The sequence below is a fragment of the Rhipicephalus microplus genome, unplaced genomic scaffold, assembly GCF_043290135.1.
Source record: "Rhipicephalus microplus isolate Deutch F79 unplaced genomic scaffold, USDA_Rmic scaffold_32, whole genome shotgun sequence".
Classification (NCBI taxonomy): Eukaryota; Metazoa; Arthropoda; class Arachnida; order Ixodida; family Ixodidae; genus Rhipicephalus; species Rhipicephalus microplus.
In genome coordinates this window covers 2,036,544-2,056,629 of record NW_027464605.1, presented here as the reverse complement: position 1 = coordinate 2,056,629, position 20,086 = coordinate 2,036,544, and positions in this window count along the sequence as shown.

Genomic DNA, 20,086 nt, shown 5'->3' with positions numbered 1-20,086 from the left:
GAAGCTAATTTAAGCACGCAGTGATAAGATAACATTATGTGTGATTAGAAGAAACATTACACGTTTTAGAGTACGGTGTACTATACTATGGAAAGCCACCAGGTTGTCCAAGGTAAACATAGAACCAGTGCGGCCATGCCGACCTTATAGACTTAAAAAAGAAGCTTTATTGTAAACATAACTTGTACAAAAAGAAATGAAACAACGAAAAAAATAAACACAGTGTATACGTCTTACAAGTGAGCCTAAAAGTCCAACTTATTCATGTGTATACGAAAGTTACAAGCTGAGTAAAACTAGAAATGAATTGAGTTATTCACATTTCAGAGAATGCCATGTATGTATGCCGACTGGAGAGGGTGCACGGCTAGCACGGAACAACTGGCAACTCCAGCTGTCCCTTCCTAACTCTGAAGAAACGTGTTGCATCGTCGAAGGAAACTCTCTTCGCCATGTGTTTCCAGCAGCTCATCCAGGTCACCCACTATGAACTGTATTTTTTGGAGTGCGAGACAGGCCCTCTATGATGTTTGTGCGGTGCTTCTGCTAAACAGCTTCGTCGCCACAGTACGTAAAAGGTCACTGTAATGACCAGTCTTGCAGAGCCCACGTTCTGTTTCCTTGCGCACTGTACGAAAACCAAAGCGGCGTTGTGCCATGTGCCAGACGCCTTTTGCCACCGAGCACTTAAACATAGCATGTCGGGCCGTCTCTCTTTTGCCGCAGTTTGAACAGCAGTCATTTGGAACAACTCCCCAATGTTCTAACTGGTCACGCGTAGGCAATGACCTCCATGCTCTCAAACAGGCACACTCGTGAACCTTATTGAGTACATGATTGCGACGCCAGCGTTTCCATTTTTTGTATATGACTCTTTTTTTACTCTGTGCTCAGTGTACCAAGTGTCAACATTTAGCTTATTTTCTGTAATAAAGCATCTTTCAGACGGCATGAACACATTCATTGAACCGTTTCTTTATTCCGCTATACGCTCTGTAAAGCTTAAGTGGAAGTTCCGCTTGTGATTCAATGTACGAAGTTCCGTCAAACTCCCTTTTAGCGTTGTGCTCTAGTACACGAAGAGCCTCTACACGGAGTAAATTTCGTCATCGAAAAGCTTCTGTGTTGTTTTTGCAGCCAGCACTCTCGTGAACGTTGGTATGTCTGGGAGACCCAGGCCTCAACGGCTTGTGAGAAGCTGTAAGAATTTCCTTTCAAACTATGCTGGATTTCCTCCGCATAGGAAGATTCACGCAATGGAGGCGAGGCGTCCAGTTACACGGCGAGGTAGAAGGGCGATGTGTGCTACGTAGAACACAAAAGCACATTCCTGTGTCTTGATGACTATTGCTTTCGACGTTAGTCACAGGCTAAAATGAGTGGCTGCTGATAGTACATCTGTGGACCTCCTAAGTAAGTCATCCCAGGTCCTCCGAGACATCTCCTTCTTCAAAGCAAACGCCTAACGCCTTAACAGCTTGAACATATTCGATGTCTCCTGGCAATAGTTCTCTGAAACCCCCAACGGGCAATGCTCTACATTTGCTTGTGTTTAAAAGAGCACCATATGGATAGGGTTACTGAGCGAAAATGTCAGGGAATGTGTTATAACTAAAAAAGCTACAAACGATACCGAAATATCATCGGTGTAGGTGACAATTCTCATGGTTTAACTGTCTGGCATCGAGGAACTCACTATGCCCTCTATGCCTCGTAGTTTGCAAGCTTTCTAATCAAAGGCTCTAGACGCAAAAAAATAATACTGGGGACAACGGACAACCCTGTCTGACAACTTCTTGAATAGCGAAGGTGCTGGCGGCTTCATCATTTCAATAAAGACAGGTTGATACATTCTGATAAAGTATTTCTACCATTGGCATATACTTCTCTGGGAGGTCAAAGATGCGCAAAATAGAGAAAAGTTACCTGCGTTTCACTCTATTGAATGTTTTGGCTTGATCAAGAGAAAAAAAATACTCCTAAGATTTGTTTTTTTTCTTGGGCACATGTGAAGACGTCTCTGATTATTTTAGGGGTACGAAGACGGAACGTCCTGGTACTGCACACGGCAGCAAAGGTTACAAAATCTGCTATATGAAAGGCCGCAGACACGTCATAGCAGCCTCGCTACTAACTTGTATTCTGTGTCTGTGTTTATCATGGTAATAGGCCGCCATGATTTTGGATTACATGGCTCCATCCTTTTTTTAGCAATAGAGTCACCCTTCCTTCTCGAAAGGACTGCGATTTGTAGCCATCGCGTAACAAAATATTCACGAGATATTACTCGGACAACCCTGTCTGACTACTGGAGTGCTTCACGCAACTGCTAACATGTGTTTAAAAAGCGTTTCACGATTTAAACACAACGTACTCTGCTGTAGGAGAGTACCTAGTGTTTAACATTCATCGCATCTTCCGAGATACCAAAGACACGAAGATAAAATCCCGTGAGTATTCTGTCTGGGCCTGGTGAGGTGGCCGTATTCATTGCTTTTAGAACATACCATCAGTTTATGCATATAATACTAATCCGTATTCCCAGCCTAGAGATGGCAAACCGTCGCAAAAGGCTGAGAGTTTGGCACTAATCTTGTTGTCCTGCGCATCATTGTCTTCAGCAAACAATTTTGCAAAGTAGTCCCGAAAAGCTTCTTGAACTTCATCTGGGTCATTAACAATGGTACCATCCTCTTTCAGCACCTCACCAATGTAGCAGGGCTAGCATCGACGATCACGATTTCTTCGCGTATATGCCAAGTTCCCAATTTCTTCGGTCGATAAGTGCAATTCTTTTGCGTGTTTTCGAGCCATAGACTTTTTCTTACAAAGCTTTTAACATTTCAATTTTTTGTGTTCAAAATATTTTGATACAAAGAACGTGGTTGGCCCACCTTTTTTTATAATTTGAAGGCATCGGCAAACCTCATTCACCTTGACCGTGAGGTGAGCGTGGGTGCCTGCTGAGCTATGATGTGCCAGTGATACTACATGTGCTCCAATGTGACCGGAGTTATGCATTCTAGAATTCTAGATTAGCCAGAGAGGCGCCAGCTGAGCTTGAATCGAGGGAAAGCGTTCTTCATCATAAAGAATCATTGGGTACATCCTCTATGCTTTGTGGATCCTCGCTTTTGTGCTCGCGTTGAGGGTGAAGAGTAATAGAGCATAATCACTGAGTTTATGCTGACTTGGCGCAAGCTGGACCACCTCACATGCTTGTAAGTTCGGTAAAAAGTCATCGATCTCTATCATTTCGGCTTTGGTGAATGCCACAAGCTCGGGTTGTGATGAACCTGACTCGATGCAGATCTCACCACACATTTACCAAGTTGAGATTCTCTGGCGTAAAAAATGTTGGCGTCTTGGCCAGGACCTCTGACGTCCCGTGTAGTAACAAGCACGCAGTTGAAATCTCCGGCAAGCATATATGATATCGCTCAATCAAAAGTTTTCTAACACTTTTATAGAACTCGTTCATTTCTGACGTCGTAACGGGTGCATCTACGTTGACAAAGTTCACTTGTTTGCAGATAAGTACCACATCTACTCTGATTATGTGGTCATCGGCGTCAAAAAGACAATGAGCACCGTTCCTGAACGTTGCGTTTATGTAAACAACTCCTGTGCCACGCGCAAACGCATATGTTTGTGAGAAAAAGGCTTCTACACAAAACATTTACCGAAACTACGAAACGTCAAGATGAGTGCAAAAGCTGATCTCTTGCGAGAATAGCATGTCCACGTGATGCACCCGCGCGAAGTCAAGTGCTGCCTGCTGCTGTATTTAAAAAAAAGGTGTTAAACAATTTCGAGTACTTCATACTCAACTATGGGAGAGCAGTGAGCCATCCCTATTCACAAAAAGCTGCTTTGTACAGTGCTGCTGTTTAGAAAAAGTTGTTAACGATTTAAAGTACCTGGTACTATGAAAGAGCAAAACACCGTCCCGTGGGCCTCATTTTCATCCTGAGACCGGTTCGAGGAAAATAACGCCTAGCATGGATTGAAATTCTTCACAATATGGGTAATCTTTTGTTTATAAAAAGTGGGTAATGATTTAGAGTACTCGGTACTCTACTATGAGAGAGTTGAAAGCCGTCCTTTCGGTGCAGGTTTTGTCGAAGCGTTGAGCTAGATGGTCTGAACAGCAGCTAGATGAAGCGTGTTTTGAAAAAGCGGCCAATGATATTGAGCACTTGGTATGTGCGTTTAGAAAAAAAGTAGGTAACAATCTGGAGTACTAAGTACTCTACTATCGGAGAGCATAACGCCGTCCCCTGGACCTCACAACTGCGGACTAGTGACATGGAGTTCTGTTTAGAAAAAGTTTATTTACGTTATGTGCAGAGAACATTGGTTTCATAACAATTCAATAATAAGAGAACGTACACTTTGGCTTATCTATGCATCAAGAAAAACATCACTATGTTGCAATGAAGATATCATTGCCCTAATATACATTACAATGTTGGCATGTATATACGCAAGAACTCAATGTGATATCATAATAAAATGAGTGGTATAACAATACAATAAAGCAATGAAACACAATTGACTACAAACGAAATCATAAATAACTACTCAATTGGAGCTAGTTAGCACCACGTCGGTCGAAAAATGGGTTGTACCCTTTTGTATTCAACGCTGACGAACGGGCACGATCAATGCCACAGAAACTCGTGCTCCCCGAGGAAAAAAAAAGCTCTTCAGAGAAGAATACGAGAATATCTCGTCTTATTCGGCCCACTATTGGCCACAAAGCATGCCAGCGGCAATTCGCAGCTACAGCCTCGCATCGGTTTCACCAAAGGTTGAACAGCCCTGCAACTAATAAAATAGCCGAAAAACGCCCACGCAGAAATCGGTCATTGGACACGAATGTTCGCACACCCTGTCCCTAAAAACCACCATGAACCACTCGCCAAAAAAGGCGCGAGACCACACACTTAATTATCGCATGTCAATTGGTCTCAACTGTGACGCATTTGAGGCAAGTGAAAGTGCGAACCACCTGCTATTGCTCCAAACGATCTCGAGTGGGGAGCAAGCCCCAGACCAGCGCCAAAGTCCTGAAGATGCCCTGGCAATACTGCTACAGTTATTGGTTTCCAAGGGCGCTTCATTATAGATTGACGATGCTGGGGCACCAAGCGCCGTAGAAGGGCGGTTCTTGTGTCCACCACTTTAAATTAGGCCACCTTTATTTTCTGGGCACGTGGCCTCCAGACGTCGGCGAACTGCCAGAAAGGGCTCGATTCAAAGATGGTAATTCAGTTGATTTGGGACCTTGGTTTATTCAGCTAGCCGGCAAGAGACCACGTTGTGATGGCCCCAGATGGTAGCGAGCCAGTGTCTAAGCGAGCGTGCCATCATTGCTTAGTATTCGCAATAGAGTGCGAAGGCACAAAGAAGATGCCATGACGGAAACGTCAGAAAAGGCAAAACTGCCTTCATGCCGAGGTTGAGCTGATTCCGGACGAGATAAGAAGTCTGTGCCACCAGACCGAAAAAACTGATGCAGCTTTGCACTTTACTGCAGACGTGGAGCGAAGGCTCCACAGATTGGCAAAGGTACCGAACTTTTCCGAGGTGCATCGTTTGAGAATGAATATCACCGTTCCAAGAAGCGGAATTCTCAGTGGATGCGAAGAAACGGATCCTGGGTAGTTTACACTAGTAACAGATTGTCATTGACTGAAAGTGTTGAGTGAATGTCTGAAAGTCGCGCGTACCCTTTAGCAAGTGGGCAGGCGAGCCTGGTGGACCAAGCAGAGCTTTGCGCGTATACCTTAGCCTCTCTGGGTGCGCACACGGTGCATGTCTACAACGCCAAGCTGCAGCTGAGAACAACGTAGCGCACATAGTACGTTGGTACTGTTTAAGGAGGTTTGGTACCATTCGAAGAACTCTTCTTGCCATGCCCGCATTAAGGGGGAAGCGCTGGGATCAGGGTGGGCAATGCGTGTTTTTTGGATTAACAACGACGTATCTTTGAACAAAGGGGCGCGAATCCCCTGCCCAACGCACTGCGATGATGGCGCCACTGTTCTTTGAGGCGATTCGAAACAGCTATATCCACCACAATGAGCGATGTGCGTAACGCTCGGGACAATTGTTTCGTAGACTGAAAGTCCTGAAAAACACGGCACTCATGACGCCACGCTCTGTGAATCGTTGGCGTCACCACTGACAGGTGGAGAGAGAGCATAACCGGGAGTCGGTCGTAATGTACACTGGTGTTGGTGGCATTGGAATTGCCCCAGTGTCATGAACGTCGGTAATGAGACCCAGCATGCGTACACGTGATTAATTCTGTCACTCGACGCTGCTCGACGGCAAGTATAAACAAAAGTGCTACCATGTACACTTCCATTTATGTCCCTCAATGCTAATTGCTGCACTTGACATTCAACTTCTCTGGTGATCCAGTTTGGCTGGTCGCGATGACATCTGAACTTGTGGTTGACTGAGCAGCCACGCAATGAGCGACATTTCAACCTCAGATGCCTTTTAGATGCGAACCATTTTTAGTGAACATCGGCGACTTAGAGCGTATCTATCTATCTATCTATCTATCTATCTATCTATCTATCTATCTATCTATCTATCTATCTATCTATCTATCTATCTATCTATCTATCTATCTATCTATCTATCTATCTATCTATCTATCTATCTATCTATCTATCTATCTATCTATCTATCTATCTATCTATCTATCTATCTATCTATCTGGCCGCCTAGGACTTTTAGCTCTCCTGGCCGTTTCCATAACAGTATCGCTACCAAACTTGGTATGGCATAACATGGCTGTATGAAGAACATATTTGATTAGTCATAGGATGATATTTATGACATGTATGTCATGAAAGTCATGCTTTACATTTCATGGCCCTGCTGCTCTTGCCGTGGTTTCATTAAACGGCATGTTGCAAAACTGGTATGGTATGATATGATTGCATGGCGAACACAAGCGACACTCTTTTATGAAAATCATGACATGCGTCTCATGTAACAACATGACTACATTTCACGCTCATGATGCGCTCACGGCCGTTTTGCTAGCGTCGCATATACCAAATTTGGTATTACGGTACGTGAGTAGATGACGAAGGTATGCGACTCGTGCAAATATGATAATCATGAGATGCGTGTCAAGTAACAACATGACTACATGTCACGCTCATGATGCGCTGGTGGCCGTTTCACTAGCTTCAATTATACGAAATTCCGTGTTACTCAACGTGAATGAAGGACGGCGGTATGATACTGGTGTAAACTTGATAAACATGAGAAGCATGTAATGTAAAAACATTACTACATGCTACGCTCATCATGCGCTCGCGGCCATTTCGCTAGATTCACATGTACCAAGCTCAGTATTACGTGACCCAAACGGACAAAATAGGTAAAGGACACATCCAAACATGATAGTCACGACATGTAGTACATGTAACAACATGACTAGATGCCACACTCATGATGCGCTCGCGGCCGTTCCGCTAGCTTCACATTTGCCAAATTTGGTATTACATGACGTCAATGGATGACGAAGGTATGTGACTGGTGCAAACATGATATTCATTAGCTGCATGTAATGTGAGAACATGACTTTATGCCACAGTCAAGGCACCAATACATTTCGACTTGACGTGGTGCGCGTGCTCGCCGGCGTTCATTTCGTTGAGTCACGCCTGCGTTGCCGCGCAAGGCGCCGGTCCTGCCCTATACTCGCAGACGAGCGCCGCGCTGCGTTTATTTGACGCATGCGCGTTTCAGCGCATCTAGCGTCCCTCCTTTGTGAAAAGAGGGAGACGCGGTGTTGTCTAGGTAACGCATCGACATAGAGTAACATATTAAACGTTACATATGTTACTCTATGGCAACGGCACGAAATGAAGCATGTCACATTTCGCGCCGGTTTCCGTTGGGCCGCACCGACGGACGCTGGTCGCGCCTGGAGTCACGCTATATAGAGTGCTCGCGTTTTGCTAACGTAGCGTTGCTGTGCCCAGCATGCGTGCGCATCAACGCTACATTGAAGTGTATTGGGCGCTTCATGATGCGCTCGCCGCCGTTTTGCTAGCTCTACATAAACCGAATTTGGTGTTACGCGACATGAATGGACGACGAAATATATGACTGGTGCAAACATGATAATCCAGACACGCATGTAATGTAAGAACATGACAACATACCACGTTCATAGCGTGCTCGCGGGCGTTTCGCTAGCTCCACATATTCTATTTTGGTATCACGTAACGTGAATACATGACAAAGGTAAACGACACATCCAAATATGATAGCCCCGACACGGAAGTCATGTACGGCATCATTTACCCCCACCTCGTAACGTTGTGCTGAGTTTGAAGTGGCATAGCAACTTTTCTCATCGTGCTTGAACTATCATCAATTCCCACTGTACGTGGGATCTGCCAATTTTTTTCAAGAGGCGCCTTTTCTGACGAGTGCTCGGCCTGCGGTTCTTCGAAAATAGCCACAGAATACGGGGAGCTTGAGTATTCAAAACATGGAGGCACCTTAGCCCCGATAAAGAATATTTTCCTTACAACCATGGATTCGAAGTGTTTAAAGATGGGAGGTAGATACGAAGCGCAAGTGGTAAGAAAGGAAAAGCCGAACTCTCCGGTCTCTCACGTCAGCTCCCTCTAGTAGACTTTTTCTGAAATAAATGTTTTTTACCACCATCTGGTCTCTCATTCCCCATTAGCAGCCATTGGCATGTACATTGAGCACTATCTGACGAGAACAGGTTGCTACGTTATACTCGCTGGGCGTAACCTCCTTGGTTTTAGAAAGATTTAGCGAGCGTTGAGCCGCAGTGCCATGAATACAGGAACTAGTATATACCATGAATTCGAGGTGTTTAGAGGTGGGAAGTAGATACGAAGTGCAAGCGGTAAGAAAGTAAAAGCCGAATTCTCCTGTCTCTCATTCCCTATTAGCAGCCATTGCCATGTACATTGAGCACTATCCGACAAGAAAGGGTTGCTACGTTATAGAGAAATTGGACCAAACTTACGTCACAAAAAAGAGGTGGCGCAGTCTTCGTAAGCAAAAGATGCTCTGTCTACCGCACTTTCTTCTGGCTTTTCAATTGTGCATGTGTTCTCCGTCAAGCAACGAGAAAAAATTGGCAGCATATCCATGGAGTGAATGAATGATGGAGAGTGGGGCGAAGCATTCGTCCGTCCATTCTTTCTTGCTTCCGTCCGTTCATGCGTTCGCCTGTGTGACCGTCCATCCGCCTGTCCGTGCGTGCATTTGTTCATGCGCCCATCCCTGCGTTTGTCCATGCATCCGCCCCTGCGTCCGTTCATGCGTCTATCCAAGCATCTGTCTGTGTGTCCGTTCGTCCATCTACTCAACACTCCAAGTACCACCATCTAGCATCTTTTCATCATGTATTCTCCGTATAGAAGCACCGTCATCCAGTGGACATTCCAAGGACTAAACGAGAGGTGGAACACGCACACTTTTTTACGGCTTGCGCTTCGGGTCTACTTCCCACATTTAAACTCCTCGAGTTCGTGGTATATACTAGTTCATTGTATTCATGGCACTGCGGCTCAACGCTCGCTAAACCTTTCTAAAAGTAAGGAGGTTACACCCAGCGAGTATAACGTAGCAACCCTTTCTTGGCAGATAATGCTCAATGTACATGATAATGACTTCTAATGGGGTTTGAAGTGTGCGCGTTAACTAAAAGCCTAATGCTCCTGTCTTTTATTCTCACTTAGCAGAGAATGGCATGTACATTGAGCCCTAACTTGTATTGTTCAACAACTCACAGAAGAAATCTTTCACCGGCACCACCTTCGAGGTCAAATTGTTATACTTGTAACACTACAATGGCTACGAGGGATGAACGGATAACACTATATGAAGCGTCACCCCTAACGCTCTCCCATAGTAGAGTATCTAGTACTCTAAATCGTTACCCACTTTTTCTAAGCAAACGCAATAATAGGTTGCGATCAGTCAAAATGGAACACGATTCCAACGTCTCCCTGCCAGCGTGAGTGAGCGTATTGCAGCAGGTATACACGGGGAAGCGTGCTCGCTTCCGTTTTCTGCGTGCCCCTAACGGCTAACGTCAGCAGACTTAGGATGAGCTAGTGCCAGCAACGCAGCTCCCTATGATCAGCGCACGGTGCCTATAGTCACAGGTCACGTGCAAGCCAGTGACTTTGAGATATTTGAGTACAAGTGACGATGCCTTCATTTTCATGCGGACGTATCGCGTCCCAGTGGTAACGGTTGGATGCGATTACACGAGTCCCCTGGTGATATGCAACACCTTCCCGTGGGGGGACAGTGCTTGTGCGAAGACTTCGCTGGGGACGCGGCACGATGGGAACAGGACCTGGGTGACTTGGGGTCCTAGGGGTGGGATGGCGACGATGGGGGTGAATACTTGATTCGTCAGAAGGCCAAAAAGTAAAATTATATATAAAAAAATAAAAAGCAGAGTTGTGGGTGGCCTTCAGGCTGCCGTTTGTGGCGTGCAGACAGGCCCCCGCCTGGACGCAGCCGCGACGTCCTCCGCCCAAGTCACCAGCCGAAGTTGCAGGTCCGGTCTGCTGCTGTACAAAGCAGCCTCCCACTGCTGCGGACTTCAGAGGTGCCAAGAGGCAGGGGGAAGATGTGCCGGACAGAAGTAATGTATGTGCTCATAGTCGGCGATTGAGCTGCCACATAAGCGACAGGCTGGCGATAACGTTCCGTGGTGGAAGAGGGCAAGACGTGCCGGAGTAAGGAAGGTGTGGGCCTGAAGTTGGCGCCACAGGTGTTGTTGGTGTCGGGAAAGGAATATGTGTGGTGGTGGGAAGGTGAGGTGGGACAGGCGGTAGTGCAATCTGATGTCATGGTACGTGAGAAGCGCGTCTCGCGTATTCATCCCGGGCGGGGTGGGCTTGCTTGGTCGGTCAAATCGCGAGCGATAGAAATGGCCGCCTCGTTGCCGGATGATCCAGGTGAGTGGGTACCCAGATGATATAAATGGGGCGAGAAGAAATGGCGCTCTCCTCGGATGGTGAGGTTTGACGTGTCCTCGAATTGAGCCAGGGCGGCTTCGCTGCTCACGTTAGCTTGATAATTCTGACCTCAAAACTGCTGGACACAGTACACTTCTTCGATTCCCACTAGTCAACGACATCTTCGGGACTTGCCCCCTCAATGGTGATGACATCGAAGGCTAATGCCTTCTCTGGAGACTGGCTTGCCATAATGGGCGCCCACTAGCCTTAGGACGCCCTCAAGTTTGCTGCTTTGCTCACCCACACGCGAACGTTCAACACCCGGTAGAAAGTAATGCCACTGTTGAATCGCAGATCAACACATACAACCTCCAAAAGACTGAGTAGATGCTTTTGCTCAACTTGCTGATCTCATCGCATGTCTAACTGGCATTACCGGCAGCTTTGACGGAAACTTCCAGAGAGATATGCTTGATGCTTCAATTCTACCTTTTCATATACCAGCTGACGAGTGCGACATGTTACACCTAAAACAAAGCTGCTCTTTTTGAGCTACACCAGTCGCAGAACGTTCAAGTTGTAAGAGAGGCGGTCACATTTCCGCAATAAGCAGATTTTAGGTTTTTTTCATTATTACCAAGTAAACAATTTGTTTTAGGGTTGAAGCTCCTTGAAGTGGCACCTGTTCATCCCACGTTGTAGTCGTAGTGCTAAACCAGTCTTACGTTTTGACCTGCAAGGTGGTGCCTGTGGGAGATTTCTCCTGTGCGTTGTCGAACAATAAAAAAAATCGCTGCGTGCGCGTTAACTAAAAGCCGAATTCTCCTGTCTCTCATTCCCCATTAGCAGCATTGGCATGTACATTGAGCACTATCTGACAAGAAAGGGTTGCTACGTTATACTCGCTGGGTGTAAACTCCTTGGTTTTAGAAAAGTTTAGCGAGCGTTGGGCCGCAGCGCCATGAATACAGTGAACTAGTATATACCCTGAACTCGAGGTGGTTTAAGGTGGGAAGTAGACCCGAAGCGCAAGCCGTAACAAAGTGTGCGTGTGTCACCTCTCTTTTAGTCTTTGGAATATCCAGTGAATGGCGGTGCTTCTATAAGGGGAATATATGATGAAAAGATGCGAGATGGTGGTACTTGGAGTGTTGAATGGATGGACGAACGGACACACAGACAGATGCATGAATGGACGCATGAACGGACGCAGGGGTGGATGCATGGATGAACGCAGGAATAGACGCACGAACAGACGCACGCACGGACAGGCGGACGGACGCATGGACGGTCACACAGACGGACGCTTGGACGGACGGAAGCAAGAACAAATGAACGGACGAATGCTTCACCCCACTATCCATCATTCACTCCGTGGATATGCTGCCTTTTCTTTATATACATGAATGCCATGAGCAAGGCTGAGGCTTGCACTGGGGTCGCCACCTCGCGATGTGCTATGCCGTCAACGAAATTGAACTTCACGGATTAAAAACGCGCTGAACGGGACAGACTCATAGCAACACGCATTGTAGGGGCAGAGCCCTGAGGCTACGTTCACATTGCATTACTTATCTTCGACGTTTGAGACGCCGACAGCACCTCGCTAAGTAAGAGCACTGTGAGTGTCGTAGACTAAAAGGAGCGTTTCTAAGGCTTTCATTGTGTGTAGCGTCCTATCTGTGTGTGACCATGGTGAGCAAAAAATAAGCAAAAAAAGTGTTACATCGTTGGGGATGGTGTGCACGGCATTGCTTGTCACGGTACGAGAGGTCATGGGTATGACGGAACATTTTCCTTTAGCCATCTAAATATGTCATCTTCAGACACCGTTTTCATGAAAGAAATACGTCACTGAAGCTTTGGCGAGCCTCAGCACTTTCATGTTAATAAAATTGGGGAACCTTAAGCTTCACCTTCAAGAGTAGAACGTTTAGCAATATTCTGTTCCTAGCACGTATTTCAAGCACTTCTATGAAATATTCAGGTCTATGAAATCTTTTCGAACTTGCTATGCACCCAATGCGTGGCCTTAAGGGGACAGTAACGTGTGTACGTTTTCTAGTGGGTACTGTCTTTAAACTACGAAGTCATTATTATAATCACACGTTGTGACTCCCAATGGCAATTTACGCTTGTACCACACAGTATTACGGCAATATTTCATGTTGTATTGTGAAGCATGTGTAAAAGACGCGTGTATGTGTAAAGCAAAAAAGTTACTTTCTTACCAAGCAGATGAAGTTATTTTAACACTTCTCAAAAGCGCTGACATGGCTGTGTGGTAGAACACGCGCGTGCCACGCTAACGTCTCGGGGTTGATCCCCACTCGGACCCACTATATTCTTTTATTCATTTCCTTTAGATCTTTCTCAATTTTTTGGTCACTTAAAGATCACAATTTCTTTTCCGTTCATAACCATCGATGCCAACGCCGTAATACCTTCTAAACGAGCTAGTTAAGCTATCCAGTCAAAAAACGCCATGACTGCATAAAAGGCACAAAACGCCGAAAGCTGGAAGAGTTACATCTCTGTACAGCACGTTGTAAAATCGCTTTGAGGAACTAGTACAAGTAAACTTTCGAGGTACACAAGAAATTTTTATTTATTATATTTGTCAAGCTCAGAAGCACGCACAACGCCATTGATTATCATCCCTCGTAGAAAAAAAAGATGTACCTGCTACACATCTGCAAGGCATTAAAGGTTGGGTGTCGCATTTGCCAATGCGTACACGTTCCCAAAGTAATGGCCGACACTGCTGCATGTGACCATCGCAGCAGTGACGAAAGAAACTTGGCATATTCTGTGTGAATGCCTACAATACTTCTTGCAGAGACAGTCACTCTGCAATGTACTAGACGAACTGACAACCGGACTCTTTCGGAACTAACAATCCTGGGCTACCAACAGGACTTTAAGTCGCAAAAGAAGGCTGTGAAGGTGCTCCTGCGCTTCTTGCATTCAACCAGCCTCTCCAAATGACTGTGATTGGAACTCTCTGAATGTGTGCGCATGTGTATTTTTTAATTTATTTTATGTCTCTATTTCTATCCTCCTTCCGACCTTTATTTTTCCACCCCTGTACAGCGAAGCAAACCAGTTCTTCTAGGTTAACCGTCCTGCCTCTTCCTTTTATCTACTTCTCTCTATATAAGCAATGTGATGATGATGATGCTATTTTACATGCTTTAACAGGACAGAAAGAAAAGAAGAAAGAACTAGAGTGAGGTGTCAAGCAAACGGATAATGGGCTTCTTTAGTAACCGATACAAATAGAATTGCCTGGTATAACAACTACGTTATAAATCTTTCTAATTTTGTGAAGTAAAGAACCATCTGTCGTGTCATTATTCGCCATTTTGATGACAGTTGTGGCATCTGATACACACCTGTAAAGTACTATGGTAACTTTGTTGATGGTGGGGCTGATGACAACGAAAAATTGTGGCTGCGCTTTTTATAATAAGTTTGAAGCATTCAATGACCCATTCGTCACGTAATTCGCATTGTTTGACGCCTGCTCACACATTTCGCATTCTGAAACGCCTTGTTGTGATTTCACTCCCCTACCACGCTAGGTTACTTATGTCCAGTTCGTTTCTTTTCGACGTGAAACTTGTATAGCGTATTCTTGTAAAGCAGTATCGAGCAACACTGTGATTTTGTGTCACATATGCCTTTATATATTGGCATGTGTGACACAATATCAAGGCGTTGCTAGATATTCTTTTGCGAAAATATGCCATTCACTTATATATCAATAAACAGTGGAGCCAAAACATAAGATGTACTCAAAATGTAAGAAAAGTCAAGCTCAGCCAGGGCCAATAACATTCCTTTTAAATTGAAATCTGACACTTGTTTTTATACATTGTGGGGTTTTTCTGATTGTTTTGTATGTAGAAAACCAAAGACAATCGATCACGTATGTTTACACTATGGAAAAGTGATGTTATGCAAAGAACCCTGAAAAAAAAACGTCGTAGAAAGACGATAGTGTTGCGTCTAGACAAAACGTTTATTTGATGTTCTGCGCAAAAAAAAAAATTGGTGAATGGTATTCTGGAGGCGCTGCGTTAGAGTGCCTCGAGCGTGTAGCGGAGGTGAACGAGTGCATCAAGGCACTTCACACGTGACACATGAGCGCTATCTGTCAGTTATTTTGGAAAACGAAGCGTTCGTGCGGCTCTGAGACAGGCGTGCGCGCCCATCTTTGAGATGATAAGGTGCAGAACGCAAGGCGACGGGTAGGTGCCACCACAACGTCGTCTTAGTAAATTGTTGGAAACACTTGTCTTTTCGTACAAGCGTTGCATGGTCAGCGCAGCGTGATAAACGCTACGGTCCTTAAAATTACATATGTATGCCTTTTCAGTAAAATACGCACATACAGAATATATACGTGTTGTTTTGGTGCCTAAGATGTGCGCAATTATTGACAATCGCACAAGTGTGAACACTTACTAACTTGGATTCCCGCCGCTCTGTCACCCGTCTATGCCTCCTTCATAAGTACTACTACAACTCGTGGACCAGTCGTCTATCGCTTGACATTTCTTAGCGTACATCTAGTCGACTTCATAATCATCTCAGTTTCAGACGCATCTTCGGCAACACTCAGTCATTCAATAATTCTGCATTGCCACGCGCCATCGCAGTTTGGAATAGCCTTCCGGATGAAAGTGTTTCTGTGAGAGATCCGGTCAAATTTCGTGAGCTACTGCAAATTTATATGTTCTCTTGATTTTGTATAACGATGCTTTATTTTTTTCATTTTGTTTTTTTTGCTGCATTTGCTTGTAGTGTTTGTTCTTCTCCCTTCCATTGTGCAATTTTCTTTGTTTTCTTCGATACAATTTCTTTTTATGCTTTATGTTATTGTGATTTTTCTGTAACCCCCCTTACTCAATGCTCTTCTGGGGCCTGTAGGGTAACATGAATAAATAATTAAATAAATATCGAGCAAAATTGGTGGGCGCTACGGATGGGGTCAGCCGTTTGGGGTAGCGGCTGGTGCCGTTCAGAGTACCCGGTATCGTAAGGGTGGACAAACAGACAAAAGGACAGATAGACCAAACTTTTTGCGTTGACGGTCCCCAATAAAGACTATCGTCTTTAGAAAAGGTTCCACAGCATTTACTAGGATTCTGGTTTTTTCATATAGAAAATTAAGACAGATTCTTTTTGACAAACCTATACTTCTTGGCCTCCACTGTTTTTGGTGAGCAAGAATGCCCCGATTTTATTGCGGCCTTGAAAAGTGACGTGCACGCGTGCTCACGCAGTGAGCACACTTGGACACTGCTTGGCCGCATGTACAAACCACAAACTAAGGCAGCAGCGTGGTGGACACGCACCACAGATGCAGCTGCGGCTCGCCGTCATGACCCTGCGTTGACAGCCCGGCGGAAACGAAGAGAGCTCGTTCGCGAGCAAACTCAGAGCTACAGGTTGTTTATATAAAACGTAAGTTGTCTATATCAAATCCATGTCGTTCATGAAAATGTATATAGTACATCGAACAGTAAATAATAAACATTGTTATGGAATGTTTATATAACACCTAGTCAATTTATACATGATAGCAGATTTGTACGGAGAATCCGTGGGTTCCTCCATCATATCCGAGCAAGTTCCTCTAACATAATTCGCTTTGTGAATATGGTGGTGTTTTTTACTGTACTCTCAGCCCTTTTTCAAAAGCACTTCTTCATTCTTCACTCAGCGTTTCCTTTTATGAATAGGGCAATATACACTGCGCACCTTGTAAAGGTTTTTTCGAAGGTAACTCCAACAGTCAGCTGCAGACTGCAAGCGGCAACCAGGCGTCCGTCATGCACAAGCGCAAGCTCAACCCAGAGTCTGGTGAGGACGTGGCTGTTAAGAGTGGTGGTGGTGGAGGAGTGACGAACGCTGGCGGCCACTTGTACGACAACCAGTGTGCCGACGGCGGGGGCTCTGGAGGAGAAGAGGGCAACGATGACGACGGGGCCAACAAGCGGTGCCGCTCGGACGAGATCAACAGCGCCGCCTACATGGATGCTATCGGATTGGGCAAGAACTCCAACCCTGATATGCCACTCGATTGCAGTGCTGCCGACAGTCAGCTGCAGGTAAGTGCACTGTATTGATGCATGGGGGTGAGTATTTTTGCGCCAAAGTTGGGAAGTCATAGTCAGGCTGCCGTAATAGATGGAACCTGTATGCTTCCTTAGGTTTTATGGTCTTGCATAAAAGACCTACCTCGGTGGTACGCAGTTGAACGCTTTTGTGCGAGACACACTCCAGGGAGTAGTAACATTTGTCGCTTAGGTAGAGTTCTTATAAGTAGGGCACCATGTTTTAATTTTGGGATTAACGCCTGTTGTGATGTAGGTACAGTGCGGCGATGGCGTTGTGGTTAGAGCATCCGCCTCGCATGCAAGAGGTCCGTGGTTCAAATCCCGGTGCCGCGCAGTTCCCAACCGGATAAAAAAAAATCCGCGTGTTGATGTAACTGCATTAAGAGGCCATGGGTGCGGCCTCACCGGTAACCACCGCCGGGAACGCACTCCCTCACCAGAGAAGAATTGGCCACCCTGGTGCAGTATCTGGCCACTACCTCCCACATGCTTACGTCAACTAACTCACGGCCCTCAGTCCCCAGCAGCTGCGAAGCAACTGACCACGGTGGCGGTCAAATCTGAAACGCAGCAGAGGGTGCTAATAATCTCTGGATCCGGACAGGCCGACATTGGAACCTGAACTTGGCAAAGTTTAACGCTAGAACCTTATCTAGTGAGGGAAGTCTAGCTGTACTATTCGAGGAGTTAGAGGGTGTTAAATGGTTTATAATAAGGCTCAGTGAGGTTAGGAGGACAGATGAGGCCTATACGGTGCTACAGAATGGGCACGTCTTTTGCTGTCAGGGCTTGGCAGACAGAAGAGAACTGGGAGTGGGGTTCCTAATTCACAAAAACATAGCTGGCAACATAGAGAAATATGCTATAGCATTAATGAAAGGGTTGTAGGTATCGTAATTAAACTGAATAAAAGATACAAGATGAAGGCAGTACAGGATTTCACGCCTACATTAAGCCATGATGACGCTTCAGTTGAAAGCTTCTATGAAGACGTGAAATCGGCAATGAATAAGGTAAAAACACAGTATACTATAGTGATGGGCGACTTTAATGCAAAGGTAGAGAAGAAGCAGGCTTAGACCAGGCTGTAGGAGATTATGGCATCGGTACTAGAAACGCCAGAGGAGAGCTATTAATATAAGTAGAATTACGGATTTTGAATACCTTCTACCGAAAACGAGAAAACCGCAAGTGGACATGGAGGAGCCCTAATGGCGAAAATAAGAACGAAATAGACTTTAAAATGAGTGTACACCCAGGAATCGTGCAGGATGTGGAAGTGGTTGGCATGGTACGATGCAGTGACCATAGAATGGTACAGTCTCTAATACGCCTAGACTTGAAGAAAGAACGACAGAAACTGATACGCAAGAAGCCAATCAATGAGCTAGCACTGAGAGGGAAAGTACAGGAATTCAGAGTGTCACTGCAGAACGGGTACTCGGCTCTTAGTGAGGAAACCAACCTTACCGTAGATACAAGGAACTATAACCTGACGAGTATTATTACGGAGTGTGCAGTGGAAGTTGGAGGCGGGGTAGTTAGACAGGACACTGGCAAGCTTTCCCAGGAAACGAAGAACCTAATTAAGAAGCGTCAAATTATGAAAGTGTCAAGTACAACAGACAAAATAGAACTGGCAGAGCTTTCGAAGTTGATTAATAGACGTAAGGTATGCGATGTAAGAAGGTATAACATGGAGAGAATTGAACACGCTTTGAAAAACGGAGGAAGCGTCAAAGCAGTGAAGAAGAAACTTGGGATAGGCAAAAGTCGCATGTATGCACTAAGGCACAAAGAAGGCAAAATAACCACCAATATGGATAGGATAGCTAAAATAGCGGAAGAGTTTTACAGAGATCTGTACAGTAGCGGAGACAACCACGACCTTAATACTATAAGAACTAGCAGTAACCCAAATGACACCCCACCAGTAATGATAGAAGAAGTCAGAAAAGCTTTGGAGTGCATGCAAAGAGGCAAAGCTCCTGGTGAGGATCAGGTAACATCAAATCTGCTGAAAGATGGAGGACAGATTGTGTTAGAAAAACTAGCCACCCTGTTTACGAGGTGTCTCCTGATGGCAAGAGTACCAGAGTCTTGAAAGAATGCTAACATCATCTTAAAACATAAGAAAGGAGAGTACAAGGACTTGAAGAATTACAGGCCAATCGGCTTGCTCTCTGTAGTATACAAGCTATTGTGAGGAACCGGTTTACTCAGTCAGGCTCGAGCTCAATCACGCCGGTGATGATATTCTTAGATGAAGAAGATGTACAGGTGATGATGATTACAAAGAGAATAAAGAGTCATTCGCTTGTCGCGCTCACACTAATTCCCCCGCGCGGTGAAAGCGGCCGCCTGGTCGCTTGACAGTATTATGAAAGGCGTCGCGCATAAGGCTTTAAACGAGATACGTGCACTATCTCTGTTCCTCGGCAACGATGATCAGGACTAGCGCTAAGAGGAGAAACGCGGTAATTGACAGGAGATGTCTGTTCGACCACCGTGTATGGCCCAATGAAGCGACTGATGAATTTGTCGCATAGGCCGGGGACGCGTAGTGGAGTCCATAGAAGAACTTCGTCACCAGGGGAAAAACTCACAACACGGCGAGACGAGTCGTAGCGAGATTTTCGAGTGTCTTGAGAGAGGCCGGTGTTAAAACGGGCCTGGTGACGGCAGTGTGCGAGACGAGATAGGAATTCTTCAGAGAAAGGAGCCGTCGAGGGTGCAGGGGCCGAAAGGAAAGAGACATCCAGAGCGAAACTCGGCGAGCGACCATGGACGAGAAAAAAAATGAAGAAAAGCCCGTAGTGCGTTGAGCAGAAATATTATAGGCGAATGTCACGAAGGGTAGAATTGCATCCCAGTTCGTGTGGTTGGGGTGAATGTACATGGCGATCATGTCCGATAGGGTCCGATGAAACCGTTCAGTCAATCCGTTGGTCTGCG